Source organism: Schistocerca gregaria, chromosome 6, assembly GCF_023897955.1.
Source record: "Schistocerca gregaria isolate iqSchGreg1 chromosome 6, iqSchGreg1.2, whole genome shotgun sequence".
In the NCBI taxonomy this organism is placed as follows: Eukaryota; Metazoa; Arthropoda; class Insecta; order Orthoptera; family Acrididae; genus Schistocerca; species Schistocerca gregaria.
In genome coordinates, this window is record NC_064925.1 from 188,249,194 (window position 1) to 188,267,467 (window position 18,274).

General features: G+C 41.9%; 7 non-coding genes across 7 annotated transcripts; all 7 read right to left on the bottom strand.

Moving 5' to 3' along the window:
- Window positions 1-1,426: 1,426 nt before the first annotated feature.
- LOC126279680 (U6 spliceosomal RNA) lies at window positions 1,427-1,533 on the bottom strand. The gene has a single exon (XR_007551145.1). It is a non-coding gene; the product is annotated as a U6 spliceosomal RNA (small nuclear RNA).
- A 2,477-nt stretch (window positions 1,534-4,010) lies between these two features.
- On the bottom strand, window positions 4,011-4,117 carry LOC126279681 (U6 spliceosomal RNA). Its single transcript, XR_007551146.1, has one exon. It is a non-coding gene; the product is annotated as a U6 spliceosomal RNA (small nuclear RNA).
- Window positions 4,118-6,594: 2,477 nt separating this feature from the next.
- LOC126279682 (U6 spliceosomal RNA) lies at window positions 6,595-6,701 on the bottom strand. Its single transcript, XR_007551147.1, has one exon. It is a non-coding gene; the product is annotated as a U6 spliceosomal RNA (small nuclear RNA).
- Window positions 6,702-9,177: 2,476 nt separating this feature from the next.
- Window positions 9,178-9,284, bottom strand: LOC126279458 (U6 spliceosomal RNA). The gene has a single exon (XR_007550938.1). It is a non-coding gene; the product is annotated as a U6 spliceosomal RNA (small nuclear RNA).
- A 2,477-nt stretch (window positions 9,285-11,761) lies between these two features.
- LOC126279683 (U6 spliceosomal RNA) lies at window positions 11,762-11,868 on the bottom strand. Its single transcript, XR_007551148.1, has one exon. It is a non-coding gene; the product is annotated as a U6 spliceosomal RNA (small nuclear RNA).
- A 2,476-nt stretch (window positions 11,869-14,344) lies between these two features.
- LOC126279459 (U6 spliceosomal RNA) lies at window positions 14,345-14,451 on the bottom strand. The gene has a single exon (XR_007550939.1). It is a non-coding gene; the product is annotated as a U6 spliceosomal RNA (small nuclear RNA).
- A 2,476-nt stretch (window positions 14,452-16,927) lies between these two features.
- On the bottom strand, window positions 16,928-17,034 carry LOC126279639 (U6 spliceosomal RNA). Its single transcript, XR_007551106.1, has one exon. It is a non-coding gene; the product is annotated as a U6 spliceosomal RNA (small nuclear RNA).
- Between the last annotated feature and the right edge of the window lie 1,240 nt (window positions 17,035-18,274).

The following is an 18,274-nucleotide window of genomic DNA, read 5'->3' on the forward strand; positions in this document are numbered from 1 at the left end:
AGTGCAGAACAAAGAGTGATAGATTTAGTATTTGAAAGCAGTTAATAACTGAGTAGCTACTGGTGTCATGTGACACAAACTGGTTTGTGATGTAGTTGTCTATTCCTGAAATCTTGAAGCTTGCTAGTGTTTTGTGTCTTGACTGGTTCTGTATCTGCTTATGTGGTAGAGCTTCTGTGTATGTAACATGATGAATATTGCATGCAGAGTTTGTCCAATCTTTCTCCTAGACACAGGATGAGAGGTGCATCAGCTGCAATTGTGAACACCATCGACTTGTATCACATTGATGGGATTCAAAGTGCTGTCAAAATAGTAGAGTCTCACATCTAAATGCTATATGTTAATATTAGCATACTGGTCTGCTGTCTAAACACTTCAGTGTTGTGGTATTCATTGGCTGACACTTTTGGAATTTATTTAGGTAACTGTATGTAATGGCAGATTGCCAGACATGTGGGAAAATACTTTGTGGGTCACACCAGTGAAATTTGTACATGACATGCTGATGCACCACAGATCTGCAGTAATAGTTGGTTTTTAGGTGAAGGGCAGTGGCTTATTACACAGGCAGATATGCTTCAGTTAAGAACCTGATGAGGTGTCACCTGCAGTCTGTATTATGAGGCTGCAGGTGGATAGCAAGGCCACTAGGAAAGTTACTTGAAACATAATGTTAAATAAACTTCCTGTAAAGGGGTAGCTTGCACACTTAATCATGAAAGATACACCTTCCTTCACATGTTTGTTTATGCTGCTCAAACAATTATGGCATCAGCTGCAGCCATGAAGATGAATAAAGATAAATATTGTGGGTCTGTGTGCAGACAGTATGTGATAGTGGCTTACAGGCACCAGAAGCTTTGTAGGCGTTAGAGAAAAATAAATATTAGGTAATGCAAGCTAATTTTAGAGCGCTAGAGTGTATTTAAGCAGTAGTCTAAGTGAAAGTATGTGAGTGAGAAAGATTTGGAACATGCAGCTATCTTGTGTAAAGTTGGTGTAAAGTTTCCAAATGTTGTGTGTGGCAGTAGGTGTGTGTTATGAAATGACATGATTGAGACAGTAGCAAGAGATGCTGTGACAGCTGAGTGTGATACTGAGGAAGAGAAGAGGCTTTTGCCTGTGCTAGGCTTAGCCTGGCTGTGATTTGTGTTGAAGGGGTGCTAGTGACATGTACTTGTGGTTTTGGTGTGCTTGCTGACTTGTTATTAGAGTGACATTTTAGATGTGCATTGGTGATGTAAGGGATAGGTTTATTGCCAGTTTTGTCATGTTCTGTTGTGAATGAAAGAAAGTGGAGGAGAACTGCGTAAATGGAGAGCATAGTTTGTGACAAGTGGGTGCAGAAATGAAGCGAAACTTGTGTAGTTGGCTGATGGTATTAGCAGCTGATGTGAGGCATGAGAGAGTGAGATTGCGAAAAAAAAATGTGGAACGCTTCACGATTTTGCGTGTCATCCTTGCGCAGGGTCCATGCTAATCTTCTCTGTATCGTTCCAATTTTAGTATATGTACCGCCGAAGCGAGTACATTCGAGGAGCCCTCTGAAATTGTATATATAGTTATGGCGTCGCGTCAAACATGGTTCGGCTTGGACGTAGGTTTACACAGCTCTGGCGAGGAACACAAGGCCTGCCGAGTGCTAATTTGTGAACTAATTACTGCGAGGTGTCGTTCTTAGTAAGTGGCAGCTCTGTCAACTGTAGATTTGGCAGTTTTGGGTGTAAAACTTAGATCGTAGAGTCGTTTGCTCTCGCACCATCCACCCAGAGCAGCAGCAGTTTCACACAGCTGCCGCTAGGCGGCAGCAAGACGTGTTGGCAGCTATTGTCGCCATGTTCTCACATCCCGAGTTTAGTGTCTTATAGGCATACGTATGAAACACACTTCTCTAATGTGTGGGATAAATGACTCTGACTGGAGCAGGTAGCAGGTCTTCAAGACTCTCAAAACAAACGAATATTTTGGCCAAACTGTCTTCACTGCTAACACAAATTGCATTACTCTTGCAGTGGTACTTTCTTACGATACCTATCGATTTAATTACAGAGTGCTCATATGCAATGCAACTTTTAACTCACACATCAAGTACAACACAAGAAGACACAGCCTGTGACCATGTAAATTACTGAGGAACTCCACAGAGACCAAGCATGGTTCTATTCATCCAATGGCGCCAGAAGACAATAGTGACTGCAAGAAGAGACACAGTAGCCTCACGAACCATTAAAAACAGCATTCGTATTGCACACTTTGAAACACAGCAGTGTAGGTCATTACCAGGGCATGGATGGGTTAATGCGACTTGTGTGAGATAGTAGTAGGAATGATGGACATAGTTCCGTTTTCAGTACAATACCAGGTGATATATTTGTGTTGATCCAGGTGTACACAGGGCAGGTCTACTTGACAACAGTGAAACACTGTGATTGAGGTGTGTGAATGAGCCTAAAATATCGAGGGGACATGTGGTAAGAGAAACCAGGTTAGCATTGTGTTAGTAGCTGTAGTTATGTTCTTGTAAAATGTCAATCATCTGTAATCCAGGTTGGTGAATGTTGTTATTGCAGGAAGAATTGCTAGTGCAGAACAAAGAGTGATAGATTTAGTATTTGAAAGCAGTTAATAACTGAGTAGCTACTGGTGTCATGTGACACAAACTGGTTTGTGATGTAGTTGTCTATTCCTGAAATCTTGAAGCTTGCTAGTGTTTTGTGTCTTGACTGGTTCTGTATCTGCTTATGTGGTAGAGCTTCTGTGTATGTAACATGATGAATATTGCATGCAGAGTTTGTCCAATCTTTCTCCTAGACACAGGATGAGAGGTGCATCAGCTGCAATTGTGAACACCATCGACTTGTATCACATTGATGGGATTCAAAGTGCTGTCAAAATAGTAGAGTCTCACATCTAAATGCTATATGTTAATATTAGCATACTGGTCTGCTGTCTAAACACTTCAGTGTTGTGGTATTCATTGGCTGACACTTTTGGAATTTATTTAGGTAACTGTATGTAATGGCAGATTGCCAGACATGTGGGAAAATACTTTGTGGGTCACACCAGTGAAATTTGTACATGACATGCTGATGCACCACAGATCTGCAGTAATAGTTGGTTTTTAGGTGAAGGGCAGTGGCTTATTACACAGGCAGATATGCTTCAGTTAAGAACCTGATGAGGTGTCACCTGCAGTCTGTATTATGAGGCTGCAGGTGGATAGCAAGGCCACTAGGAAAGTTACTTGAAACATAATGTTAAATAAACTTCCTGTAAAGGGGTAGCTTGCACACTTAATCATGAAAGATACACCTTCCTTCACATGTTTGTTTATGCTGCTCAAACAATTATGGCATCAGCTGCAGCCATGAAGATGAATAAAGATAAATATTGTGGGTCTGTGTGCAGACAGTATGTGATAGTGGCTTACAGGCACCAGAAGCTTTGTAGACGTTAGAGAAAAATAAATATTAGGTAATGCAAGCTAATTTTAGAGCGCTAGAGTGTATTTAAGCAGTAGTCTAAGTGAAAGTATGTGAGTGAGAAAGATTTGGAACATGCAGCTATCTTGTGTAAAGTTGGTGTAAGGTTTCCAAATGTTGTGTGTGGCAGTAGGTGTGTGTTATGAAATGACATGATTGAGACAGTAGCAAGAGATGCTGTGACAGCTGAGTGTGATACTGAGGAAGAGAAGAGGCTTTTGCCTGTGCTAGGCTTAGCCTGGCTGTGATTTGTGTTGAAGGGGTGCTAGTGACATGTACTTGTGGTTTTGGTGTGCTTGCTGACTTGTTATTAGAGTGACATTTTAGATGTGCATTGGTGATGTAAGGGATAGGTTTATTGCCAGTTTTGTCATGTTCTGTTGTGAATGAAAGAAAGTGGAGGAGAACTGCGTAAATGGAGAGCATAGTTTGTGACAAGTGGGTGCAGAAATGAAGCGAAACTTGTGTAGTTGGCTGATGGTATTAGCAGCTGATGTGAGGCATGAGAGAGTGAGATTGCGAAAAAAAAATGTGGAACGCTTCACGATTTTGCGTGTCATCCTTGCGCAGGGTCCATGCTAATCTTCTCTGTATCGTTCCAATTTTAGTATATGTACCGCCGAAGCGAGTACATTCGAGGAGCCCTCTGAAATTGTATATATAGTTATGGCGTCGCGTCAAACATGGTTCGGCTTGGACGTAGGTTTACACAGCTCTGGCGAGGAACACAAGGCCTGCCGAGTGCTAATTTGTGAACTAATTACTGCGAGGTGTCGTTCTTAGTAAGTGGCAGCTCTGTCAACTGTAGATTTGGCAGTTTTGGGTGTAAAACTTAGATCGTAGAGTCGTTTGCTCTCGCACCATCCACCCAGAGCAGCAGCAGTTTCACACAGCTGCCGCTAGGCGGCAGCAAGACGTGTTGGCAGCTATTGTCGCCATGTTCTCACATCCCGAGTTTAGTGTCTTATAGGCATACGTATGAAACACACTTCTCTAATGTGTGGGATAAATGACTCTGACTGGAGCAGGTAGCAGGTCTTCAAGACTCTCAAAACAAACGAATATTTTGGCCAAACTGTCTTCACTGCTAACACAAATTGCATTACTCTTGCAGTGGTACTTTCTTACGATACCTATCGCTTTAATTACAGAGTGCTCATATGCAATGCAACTTTTAACTCACACATCAAGTACAACACAAGAAGACACAGCCTGTGACCATGTAAATTACTGAGGAACTCCACAGAGACCAAGCATGGTTCTATTCATCCAATGGCGCCAGAAGACAATAGTGACTGCAAGAAGAGACACAGTAGCCTCACGAACCATTAAAAACAGCATTCGTATTGCACACTTTGAAACACAGCAGTGTAGGTCATTACCAGGGCATGGATGGGTTAATGCGACTTGTGTGAGATAGTAGTAGGAATGATGGACATAGTTCCGTTTTCAGTACAATACCAGGTGATATATTTGTGTTGATCCAGGTGTACACAGGGCAGGTCTACTTGACAACAGTGAAACACTGTGATTGAGGTGTGTGAATGAGCCTAAAATATCGAGGGGACATGTGGTAAGAGAAACCAGGTTAGCATTTTGTTAGTAGCTGTAGTTATGTTCTTGTAAAATGTCAATCATCTGTAATCCAGGTTGATGAATGTTGTTATTGCAGGAAGAATTGCTAGTGCAGAACAAAGAGTGATAGATTTAGTATTTGAAAGCAGTTAATAACTGAGTAGCTACTGGTGTCATGTGACACAAACTGGTTTGTGATGTAGTTGTCTATTCCTGAAATCTTGAAGCTTGCTAGTGTTTTGTGTCTTGACTGGTTCTGTATCTGCTTATGTGGTAGAGCTTCTGTGTATGTAACATGATGAATATTGCATGCAGAGTTTGTCCAATCTTTCTCCTAGACACAGGATGAGAGGTGCATCAGCTGCAATTGTGAACACCATCGACTTGTATCACATTGATGGGATTCAAAGTGCTGTCAAAATAGTAGAGTCTCACATCTAAATGCTATATGTTAATATTAGCATACTGGTCTGCTGTCTAAACACTTCAGTGTTGTGGTATTCATTGGCTGACACTTTTGGAATTTATTTAGGTAACTGTATGTAATGGCAGATTGCCAGACATGTGGGAAAATACTTTGTGGGTCACACCAGTGAAATTTGTACATGACATGCTGATGCACCACAGATCTGCAGTAATAGTTGGTTTTTAGGTGAAGGGCAGTGGCTTATTACACAGGCAGATATGCTTCAGTTAAGAACCTGATGAGGTGTCACCTGCAGTCTGTATTATGAGGCTGCAGGTGGATAGCAAGGCCACTAGGAAAGTTACTTGAAACATAATGTTAAATAAACTTCCTGTAAAGGGGTAGCTTGCACACTTAATCATGAAAGATACACCTTCCTTCACATGTTTGTTTATGCTGCTCAAACAATTATGGCATCAGCTGCAGCCATGAAGATGAATAAAGATAAATATTGTGGGTCTGTGTGCAGACAGTATGTGATAGTGGCTTACAGGCACCAGAAGCTTTGTAGGCGTTAGAGAAAAATAAATATTAGGTAATGCAAGCTAATTTTAGAGCGCTAGAGTGTATTTAAGCAGTAGTCTAAGTGAAAGTATGTGAGTGAGAAAGATTTGGAACATGCAGCTATCTTGTGTAAAGTTGGTGTAAGGTTTCCAAATGTTGTGTGTGGCAGTAGGTGTGTGTTATGAAATGACATGATTGAGACAGTAGCAAGAGATGCTGTGACAGCTGAGTGTGATACTGAGGAAGAGAAGAGGCTTTTGCCTGTGCTAGGCTTAGCCTGGCTGTGATTTGTGTTGAAGGGGTGCTAGTGACATGTACTTGTGGTTTTGGTGTGCTTGCTGACTTGTTATTAGAGTGACATTTTAGATGTGCATTGGTGATGTAAGGGATAGGTTTATTGCCAGTTTTGTCATGTTCTGTTGTGAATGAAAGAAAGTGGAGGAGAACTGCGTAAATGGAGAGCATAGTTTGTGACAAGTGGGTGCAGAAATGAAGCGAAACTTGTGTAGTTGGCTGATGGTATTAGCAGCTGATGTGAGGCATGAGAGAGTGAGATTGCGAAAAAAAAATGTGGAACGCTTCACGATTTTGCGTGTCATCCTTGCGCAGGGTCCATGCTAATCTTCTCTGTATCGTTCCAATTTTAGTATATGTACCGCCGAAGCGAGTACATTCGAGGAGCCCTCTGAAATTGTATATATAGTTATGGCGTCGCGTCAAACATGGTTCGGCTTGGACGTAGGTTTACACAGCTCTGGCGAGGAACACAAGGCCTGCCGAGTGCTAATTTGTGAACTAATTACTGCGAGGTGTCGTTCTTAGTAAGTGGCAGCTCTGTCAACTGTAGATTTGGCAGTTTTGGGTGTAAAACTTAGATCGTAGAGTCGTTTGCTCTCGCACCATCCACCCAGAGCAGCAGCAGTTTCACACAGCTGCCGCTAGGCGGCAGCAAGACGTGTTGGCAGCTATTGTCGCCATGTTCTCACATCCCGAGTTTAGTGTCTTATAGGCATACGTATGAAACACACTTCTCTAATGTGTGGGATAAATGACTCTGACTGGAGCAGGTAGCAGGTCTTCAAGACTCTCAAAACAAACGAATATTTTGGCCAAACTGTCTTCACTGCTAACACAAATAGCATTACTCTTGCAGTGGTACTTTCTTACGATACCTATCGATTTAATTACAGAGTGCTCATATGCAATGCAACTTTTAACTCACACATCAAGTACAACACAAGAAGACACAGCCTGTGACCATGTAAATTACTGAGGAACTCCACAGAGACCAAGCATGGTTCTATTCATCCAATGGCGCCAGAAGACAATAGTGACTGCAAGAAGAGACACAGTAGCCTCACGAACCATTAAAAACAGCATTCGTATTGCACACTTTGAAACACAGCAGTGTAGGTCATTACCAGGGCATGGATGGGTTAATGCGACTTGTGTGAGATAGTAGTAGGAATGATGGACATAGTTCCGTTTTCAGTACAATACCAGGTGATATATTTGTGTTGATCCAGGTGTACACAGGGCAGGTCTACTTGACAACAGTGAAACACTGTGATTGAGGTGTGTGAATGAGCCTAAAATATCGAGGGGACATGTGGTAAGAGAAACCAGGTTAGCATTGTGTTAGTAGCTGTAGTTATGTTCTTGTAAAATGTCAATCATCTGTAATCCAGGTTGGTGAATGTTGTTATTGCAGGAAGAATTGCTAGTGCAGAACAAAGAGTGATAGATTTAGTATTTGAAAGCAGTTAATAACTGAGTAGCTACTGGTGTCATGTGACACAAACTGGTTTGTGATGTAGTTGTCTATTCCTGAAATCTTGAAGCTTGCTAGTGTTTTGTGTCTTGACTGGTTCTGTATCTGCTTATGTGGTAGAGCTTCTGTGTATGTAACATGATGAATATTGCATGCAGAGTTTGTCCAATCTTTCTCCTAGACACAGGATGAGAGGTGCATCAGCTGCAATTGTGAACACCATCGACTTGTATCACATTGATGGGATTCAAAGTGCTGTCAAAATAGTAGAGTCTCACATCTAAATGCTATATGTTAATATTAGCATACTGGTCTGCTGTCTAAACACTTCAGTGTTGTGGTATTCATTGGCTGACACTTTTGGAATTTATTTAGGTAACTGTATGTAATGGCAGATTGCCAGACATGTGGGAAAATACTTTGTGGGTCACACCAGTGAAATTTGTACATGACATGCTGATGCACCACAGATCTGCAGTAATAGTTGGTTTTTAGGTGAAGGGCAGTGGCTTATTACACAGGCAGATATGCTTCAGTTAAGAACCTGATGAGGTGTCACCTGCAGTCTGTATTATGAGGCTGCAGGTGGATAGCAAGGCCACTAGGAAAGTTACTTGAAACATAATGTTAAATAAACTTCCTGTAAAGGGGTAGCTTGCACACTTAATCATGAAAGATACACCTTCCTTCACATGTTTGTTTATGCTGCTCAAACAATTATGGCATCAGCTGCAGCCATGAAGATGAATAAAGATAAATATTGTGGGTCTGTGTGCAGACAGTATGTGATAGTGGCTTACAGGCACCAGAAGCTTTGTAGGCGTTAGAGAAAAATAAATATTAGGTAATGCAAGCTAATTTTAGAGCGCTAGAGTGTATTTAAGCAGTAGTCTAAGTGAAAGTATGTGAGTGAGAAAGATTTGGAACATGCAGCTATCTTGTGTAAAGTTGGTGTAAGGTTTCCAAATGTTGTGTGTGGCAGTAGGTGTGTGTTATGAAATGACATGATTGAGACAGTAGCAAGAGATGCTGTGACAGCTGAGTGTGATACTGAGGAAGAGAAGAGGCTTTTGCCTGTGCTAGGCTTAGCCTGGCTGTGATTTGTGTTGAAGGGGTGCTAGTGACATGTACTTGTGGTTTTGGTGTGCTTGCTGACTTGTTATTAGAGTGACATTTTAGATGTGCATTGGTGATGTAAGGGATAGGTTTATTGCCAGTTTTGTCATGTTCTGTTGTGAATGAAAGAAAGTGGAGGAGAACTGCGTAAATGGAGAGCATAGTTTGTGACAAGTGGGTGCAGATATGAAGCGAAACTTGTGTAGTTGGCTGATGGTATTAGCAGCTGATGTGAGGCATGAGAGAGTGAGATTGCGAAAAAAAATGTGGAACGCTTCACGATTTTGCGTGTCATCCTTGCGCAGGGGCCATGCTAATCTTCTCTGTATCGTTCCAATTTTAGTATATGTACCGCCGAAGCGAGTACATTCGAGGAGCCCTCTGAAATTGTATATATAGTTATGGCGTCGCGTCAAACATGGTTCGGCTTGGACGTAGGTTTACACAGCTCTGGCGAGGAACACAAGGCCTGCCGAGTGCTAATTTGTGAACTAATTACTGCGAGGTGTCGTTCTTAGTAAGTGGCAACTCTGTCAACTGTAGATTTGGCAGTTTTGGGTGTAAAACTTAGATCGTAGAGTCGTTTGCTCTCGCACCATCCACCCAGAGCAGCAGCAGTTTCACACAGCTGCCGCTAGGCGGCAGCAAGACGTGTTGGCAGCTATTGTCGCCATGTTCTCACATCCCGAGTTTTGTGTCTTATAGGCATACGTATGAAACACACTTCTCTAATGTGTGGGATAAATGACTCTGACTGGAGCAGGTAGCAGGTCTTCAAGACTCTCAAAACAAACGAATATTTTGGCCAAACTGTCTTCACTGCTAACACAAATTGCATTACTCTTGCAGTGGTACTTTCTTACGATACCTATCGCTTTAATTACAGAGTGCTCATATGCAATGCAACTTTTAACTCACACATCAAGTACAACACAAGAAGACACAGCCTGTGACCATGTAAATTACTGAGGAACTCCACAGAGACCAAGCATGGTTCTATTCATCCAATGGCGCCAGAAGACAATAGTGACTGCAAGAAGAGACACAGTAGCCTCACGAACCATTAAAAACAGCATTCGTATTGCACACTTTGAAACACAGCAGTGTAGGTCATTACCAGGGCATGGATGGGTTAATGCGACTTGTGTGAGATAGTAGTAGGAATGATGGACATAGTTCCGTTTTCAGTACAATACCAGGTGATATATTTGTGTTGATCCAGGTGTACACAGGGCAGGTCTACTTGACAACAGTGAAACACTGTGATTGAGGTGTGTGAATGAGCCTAAAATATCGAGGGGACATGTGGTAAGAGAAACCAGGTTAGCATTTTGTTAGTAGCTGTAGTTATGTTCTTGTAAAATGTCAATCATCTGTAATCCAGGTTGGTGAATGTTGTTATTGCAGGAAGAATTGCTAGTGCAGAACAAAGAGTGATAGATTTAGTATTTGAAAGCAGTTAATAACTGAGTAGCTACTGGTGTCATGTGACACAAACTGGTTTGTGATGTAGTTGTCTATTCCTGAAATCTTGAAGCTTGCTAGTGTTTTGTGTCTTGACTGGTTCTGTATCTGCTTATGTGGTAGAGCTTCTGTGTATGTAACATGATGAATATTGCATGCAGAGTTTGTCCAATCTTTCTCCTAGACACAGGATGAGAGGTGCATCAGCTGCAATTGTGAACACCATCGACTTGTATCACATTGATGGGATTCAAAGTGCTGTCAAAATAGTAGAGTCTCACATCTAAATGCTATATGTTAATATTAGCATACTGGTCTGCTGTCTAAACACTTCAGTGTTGTGGTATTCATTGGCTGACACTTTTGGAATTTATTTAGGTAACTGTATGTAATGGCAGATTGCCAGACATGTGGGAAAATACTTTGTGGGTCACACCAGTGAAATTTGTACATGACATGCTGATGCACCACAGATCTGCAGTAATAGTTGGTTTTTAGGTGAAGGGCAGTGGCTTATTACACAGGCAGATATGCTTCAGTTAAGAACCTGATGAGGTGTCACCTGCAGTCTGTATTATGAGGCTGCAGGTGGATAGCAAGGCCACTAGGAAAGTTACTTGAAACATAATGTTAAATAAACTTCCTGTAAAGGGGTAGCTTGCACACTTAATCATGAAAGATACACCTTCCTTCACATGTTTGTTTATGCTGCTCAAACAATTATGGCATCAGCTGCAGCCATGAAGATGAATAAAGATAAATATTGTGGGTCTGTGTGCAGACAGTATGTGATAGTGGCTTACAGGCACCAGAAGCTTTGTAGGCGTTAGAGAAAAATAAATATTAGGTAATGCAAGCTAATTTTAGAGCGCTAGAGTGTATTTAAGCAGTAGTCTAAGTGAAAGTATGTGAGTGAGAAAGATTTGGAACATGCAGCTATCTTGTGTAAAGTTGGTGTAAGGTTTCCAAATGTTGTGTGTGGCAGTAGGTGTGTGTTATGAAATGACATGATTGAGACAGTAGCAAGAGATGCTGTGACAGCTGAGTGTGATACTGAGGAAGAGAAGAGGCTTTTGCCTGTGCTAGGCTTAGCCTGGCTGTGATTTGTGTTGAAGGGGTGCTAGTGACATGTACTTGTGGTTTTGGTGTGCTTGCTGACTTGTTATTAGAGTGACATTTTAGATGTGCATTGGTGATGTAAGGGATAGGTTTATTGCCAGTTTTGTCATGTTCTGTTGTGAATGAAAGAAAGTGGAGGAGAACTGCGTAAATGGAGAGCATAGTTTGTGACAAGTGGGTGCAGAAATGAAGCGAAACTTGTGTAGTTGGCTGATGGTATTAGCAGCTGATGTGAGGCATGAGAGAGTGAGATTGCGAAAAAAAAATGTGGAACGCTTCACGATTTTGCGTGTCATCCTTGCGCAGGGTCCATGCTAATCTTCTCTGTATCGTTCCAATTTTAGTATATGTACCGCCGAAGCGAGTACATTCGAGGAGCCCTCTGAAATTGTATATATAGTTATGGCGTCGCGTCAAACATGGTTCGGCTTGGACGTAGGTTTACACAGCTCTGGCGAGGAACACAAGGCCTGCCGAGTGCTAATTTGTGAACTAATTACTGCGAGGTGTCGTTCTTAGTAAGTGGCAGCTCTGTCAACTGTAGATTTGGCAGTTTTGGGTGTAAAACTTAGATCGTAGAGTCGTTTGCTCTCGCACCATCCACCCAGAGCAGCAGCAGTTTCACACAGCTGCCGCTAGGCGGCAGCAAGACGTGTTGGCAGCTATTGTCGCCATGTTCTCACATCCCGAGTTTAGTGTCTTATAGGCATACGTATGAAACACACTTCTCTAATGTGTGGGATAAATGACTCTGACTGGAGCAGGTAGCAGGTCTTCAAGACTCTCAAAACAAACGAATATTTTGGCCAAACTGTCTTCACTGCTAACACAAATTGCATTACTCTTGCAGTGGTACTTTCTTACGATACCTATCGATTTAATTACAGAGTGCTCATATGCAATGCAACTTTTAACTCACACATCAAGTACAACACAAGAAGACACAGCCTGTGACCATGTAAATTACTGAGGAACTCCACAGAGACCAAGCATGGTTCTATTCATCCAATGGCGCCAGAAGACAATAGTGACTGCAAGAAGAGACACAGTAGCCTCACGAACCATTAAAAACAGCATTCGTATTGCACACTTTGAAACACAGCAGTGTAGGTCATTACCAGGGCATGGATGGGTTAATGCGACTTGTGTGAGATAGTAGTAGGAATGATGGACATAGTTCCGTTTTCAGTACAATACCAGGTGATATATTTGTGTTGATCCAGGTGTACACAGGGCAGGTCTACTTGACAACAGTGAAACACTGTGATTGAGGTGTGTGAATGAGCCTAAAATATCGAGGGGACATGTGGTAAGAGAAACCAGGTTAGCATTGTGTTAGTAGCTGTAGTTATGTTCTTGTAAAATGTCAATCATCTGTAATCCAGGTTGGTGAATGTTGTTATTGCAGGAAGAATTGCTAGTGCAGAACAAAGAGTGATAGATTTAGTATTTGAAAGCAGTTAATAACTGAGTAGCTACTGGTGTCATGTGACACAAACTGGTTTGTGATGTAGTTGTCTATTCCTGAAATCTTGAAGCTTGCTAGTGTTTTGTGTCTTGACTGGTTCTGTATCTGCTTATGTGGTAGAGCTTCTGTGTATGTAACATGATGAATATTGCATGCAGAGTTTGTCCAATCTTTCTCCTAGACACAGGATGAGAGGTGCATCAGCTGCAATTGTGAACACCATCGACTTGTATCACATTGATGGGATTCAAAGTGCTGTCAAAATAGTAGAGTCTCACATCTAAATGCTATATGTTAATATTAGCATACTGGTCTGCTGTCTAAACACTTCAGTGTTGTGGTATTCATTGGCTGACACTTTTGGAATTTATTTAGGTAACTGTATGTAATGGCAGATTGCCAGACATGTGGGAAAATACTTTGTGGGTCACACCAGTGAAATTTGTACATGACATGCTGATGCACCACAGATCTGCAGTAATAGTTGGTTTTTAGGTGAAGGGCAGTGGCTTATTACACAGGCAGATATGCTTCAGTTAAGAACCTGATGAGGTGTCACCTGCAGTCTGTATTATGAGGCTGCAGGTGGATAGCAAGGCCACTAGGAAAGTTACTTGAAACATAATGTTAAATAAACTTCCTGTAAAGGGGTAGCTTGCACACTTAATCATGAAAGATACACCTTCCTTCACATGTTTGTTTATGCTGCTCAAACAATTATGGCATCAGCTGCAGCCATGAAGATGAATAAAGATAAATATTGTGGGTCTGTGTGCAGACAGTATGTGATAGTGGCTTACAGGCACCAGAAGCTTTGTAGGCGTTAGAGAAAAATAAATATTAGGTAATGCAAGCTAATTTTAGAGCGCTAGAGTGTATTTAAGCAGTAGTCTAAGTGAAAGTATGTGAGTGAGAAAGATTTGGAACATGCAGCTATCTTGTGTAAAGTTGGTGTAAGGTTTCCAAATGTTGTGTGTGGCAGTAGGTGTGTGTTATGAAATGACATGGTTGAGACAGTAGGAAGAGATGCTGTGACAGCTGAGTGTGATACTGAGGAAGAGAAGAGGCTTTTGCCTGTGCTAGGCTTAGCCTGGCTGTGATTTGTGTTGAAGGGGTGCTAGTGACATGTACTTGTGGTTTTGGTGTGCTTGCTGACTTGTTATTAGAGTGACATTTTAGATGTGCATTGGTGATGTAAGGGATAGGTTTATTGCCAGTTTTGTCATGTTCTGTTGTGAATGAAAGAAAGTGGAGGAGAACTGCGTAAATGGAGAGCATAGTTTGTGACAAGTGGGTGCAGATATGAAGCGAAACTTGTGTAGTTCGCTGATGGTATTAGCAGCTGATGTGAGGCATGAGAGAGTGAGATTGCGAAAAAAAATGTGGAACGCTTCACGATTTTGCGTGTCATCCTTGCGCAGGGGCCATGCTAATCTTCTCTGTATCGTTCCAATTTTAGTATATGTACCGCCGAAGCGAGTACATTCGAGGAGCCCTCTGAAATTGTATATATAGTTATGGCGTCGCGTCAAACATGGTTCGGCTTCGACGTAGGTTTACACAGCTCTGGCGAGGAACACAATGCCTGCCGAGTGCTAATTTGTGAACTAATTACTGCGAGGTGTCGTTCTTAGTAAGTGGCAGCTCTGTCAACTGTAGATTTGGCAGTTTTGGGTGTAAAACTTAGATCGTAGAGTCGTTTGCTCTCGCACCATCCACCCAGAGCAGCAGCAGTTTCACACAGCTGCCGCTAGGCGGCAGCAAGACGTGTTGGCAGCTATTGTCGCCATGTTCTCACATCCCGAGTTTTGTGTCTTATAGGCATACGTATGAAACACACTTCTCTAATGTGTGGGATAAATGACTCTGACTGGAGCAGGTAGCAGGTCTTCAAGACTCTCAAAACAAGCGAATATTTTGGCCAAACTGTCTTCACTGCTAACACAAATTGCATTACTCTTGCAGTGGTACTTTCTTACGATACCTATCGATTTAATTACAGAGTGCTCATATGCAATGCAACTTTTAACTCACACATCAAGTACAACACAAGAAGACACAGCCTGTGACCATGTAAATTACTGAGGAACTCCACAGAGACCAAGCATGGTTCTATTCATCCAATGGCGCCAGAAGACAATAGTGACTGCAAGAAGAGACACAGTAGCCTCACGAACCATTAAAAACAGCATTCGTATTGCACACTTTGAAACACAGCAGTGTAGGTCATTACCAGGGCATGGATGGGTTAATGCGACTTGTGTGAGATAGTAGTAGGAATGATGGACATAGTTCCGTTTTCAGTACAATACCAGGTGATATATTTGTGTTGATCCAGGTGTACACAGGGCAGGTCTACTTGACAACAGTGAAACACTGTGATTGAGGTGTGTGAATGAGCCTAAAATATCGAGGGGACATGTGGTAAGCGAAACCAGGTTAGCATTGTGTTAGTAGCTGTAGTTATGTTCTTGTAAAATGTCAATCATCTGTAATCCAGGTTGGTGAATGTTGTTATTGCAGGAAGAATTGCTAGTGCAGAACAAAGAGTGATAGATTTAGTATTTGAAAGCAGTTAATAACTGAGTAGCTACTGGTGTCATGTGACACAAACTGGTTTGTGATGTAGTTGTCTATTCCTGAAATCTTGAAGCTTGCTAGTGTTTTGTGTCTTGACTGGTTCTGTATCAGCTTATGTGGTAGAGCTTCTGTGTATGTAACATGATGAATATTGCATGCAGAGTTTGTCCAATCTTTCTCCTAGACACAGGATGAGAGGTGCATCAGCTGCAATTGTGAACACCATCGACTTGTATCACATTGATGGGATTCAAAGTGCTGTCAAAATAGTAGAGTCTCACATCTAAATGCTATATGTTAATATTAGCATACTGGTCTGCTGTCTAAACACTTCAGTGTTGTGGTATTCATTGGCTGACACTTTTGGAATTTATTTAGGTAACTGTATGTAATGGCAGATTGCCAGACATGTGGGAAAATACTTTGTGGGTCACACCAGTGAAATTTGTACATGACATGCTGATGCACCACAGATCTGCAGTAATAGCTGGTTTTTAGGTGAAGGGCAGTGGCTTATTACACAGGCAGATATGCTTCAGTTAAGAACCTGATGAGGTGTCACCTGCAGTCTGTATTATGAGGCTGCAGCTGGATAGCAAGGCCACTAGGAAAGTTACTTGAAACATAATGTTAAATAAACTTCCTGTAAAGGGGTAGCTTGCACACTTAATCATGAAAGATACACCTTCCTTCACATGTTTGTTTATGCTGCTCAAACAATTATGGCATCAGCTGCAGCCATGAAGATGAATAAAGATAAATATTGTGGGTCTGTGTGCAGACAGTATGTGATAGTGGCTTACAGGCACCAGAAGCTTTGTAGGCGTTAGAGAAAAATAAATATTAGGTAGTGCAAGCTAATTTTAGAGCGCTAGAGTGTATTTAAGCAGTAGTCTAAGTGAAAGTATGTGAGTGAGAAAGATTTGGAACATGCAGCTATCTTGTGTAAAGTTGGTGTAAGGTTTCCAAATGTTGTGTGTGGCAGTAGGTGTGTGTTATGAAATGACATGATTGAGACAGTAGGAAGAGATGCTGTGACAGCTGAGTGTGATACTGAGGAAGAGAAGAGGCTTTTGCCCGTGCTAGGCTTAGCCTGGCTGTGATTTGTGTTGAAGGGGTGCTAGTGACATGTACTTGTGGTTTTGGTGTGCTTGCTGACTTGTTATTAGAGTGACATTTTAGATGTGCATTGGTGATGTAAGGGATAGGTTTATTGCCAGTTATGTCATGTTCTGTTGTGAATGAAAGAAAGTGGAGGAGAACTGCGTAAATGGAGAGCATAGTTTGTGACAAGTGGGTGCAGATATGAAGCGAAACTTGTGTAGTTGGCTGATGGTATTAGCAGCTGATGTGAGGCATGAGAGAGTGAGATTGCGAAAAAAAATGTGGAACGCTTCACGATTTTGCGTGTCATCCTTGCGCAGGGGCCATGCTAATCTTCTCTGTATCGTTCCAATTTTAGTATATGTACCGCTGAAGCGAGTACATTCGAGGAGCCCTCTGAAATTGTATATATAGTTATGGCGTCGCGTCAAACATGGTTCGGCTTGGACGTAGGTTTACATAGCTCTGGCGAGGAACACAAGGCCTGCAGAGTGCTAATTTTGAACTAATTACTGCGAGGTGTCGTTCTTAGTAAGTGGCAGCTCTGTCAACTGTAGATTTGGCAGTTTTGGGTGTAAAACTTAGATCGTAGAGTCGTTTGCTCTCGCACCATCCACCCAGAGCAGCAGCAGTTTCACACAGCTGCCGCTAGGCGGCAGCAAGACTTGTTGGCAGCTATTGTCGCCATGTTCTCACATCCCGAGTTTAGTGTCTTATAGGCATACGTATGAAACACACTTCTCTAATGTGTGGGATAAATGACTCTGACTGGAGCAGGTAGCAGGTCTTCAAGACTGTCAAAACAAGCGAATATTTTGGCCAAACTGTCTTCACTGCTAACACAAATTGCATTACTCTTGCAGTGGTACTTTCTTACGATACCTATCGATTTAATTACAGAGTGCTCATATGCAATGCAACTTTTAACTCAGACATCAAGTACAACACAAGAAGACACAGCCTGTGACCATGTAAATTACTGAGGAACTCCACAGAGACCAAGCATGGTTCTATTCATCCAATGGCGCCAGAAGACAATAGTGACTGCAAGAAGAGACACAGTAGCCTCACGAACCATTAAAAACAGCATTCGTATTGCACACTTTGAAACACAGCAGTGTAGGTCATTACCAGGGCATGGATGGGTTAATGCGACTTGTGTGAGATAGTAGTAGGAATGATGGACATAGTTCCGTTTTCAGTACAATACCAGGTGATATATTTGTGTTGATCCAGGTGTACACAGGGCAGGTCTACTTGACAACAGTGAAACACTGTGATTGAGGTGTGTGAATGAGCCTAAAATATCGAGGGGACATGTGGTAAGAGAAACCAGGTTAGCATTGTGTTAGTAGCTGTAGTTATGTTCTTGTAAAATGTCAATCATCTGTAATCCAGGTTGGTGAATGTTGTTATTGCAGGAAGAATTGCTAGTGCAGAACAAAGAGTGATAGATTTAGTATTTGAAAGCAGTTAATAACTGAGTAGCTACTGGTGTCATGTGACACAAACTGGTTTGTGATGTAGTTGTCTATTCCTGAAATCTTGAAGCTTGCTAGTGTTTTGTGTCTTGACTGGTTCTGTATCTGCTTATGTGGTAGAGCTTCTGTGTATGTAACATG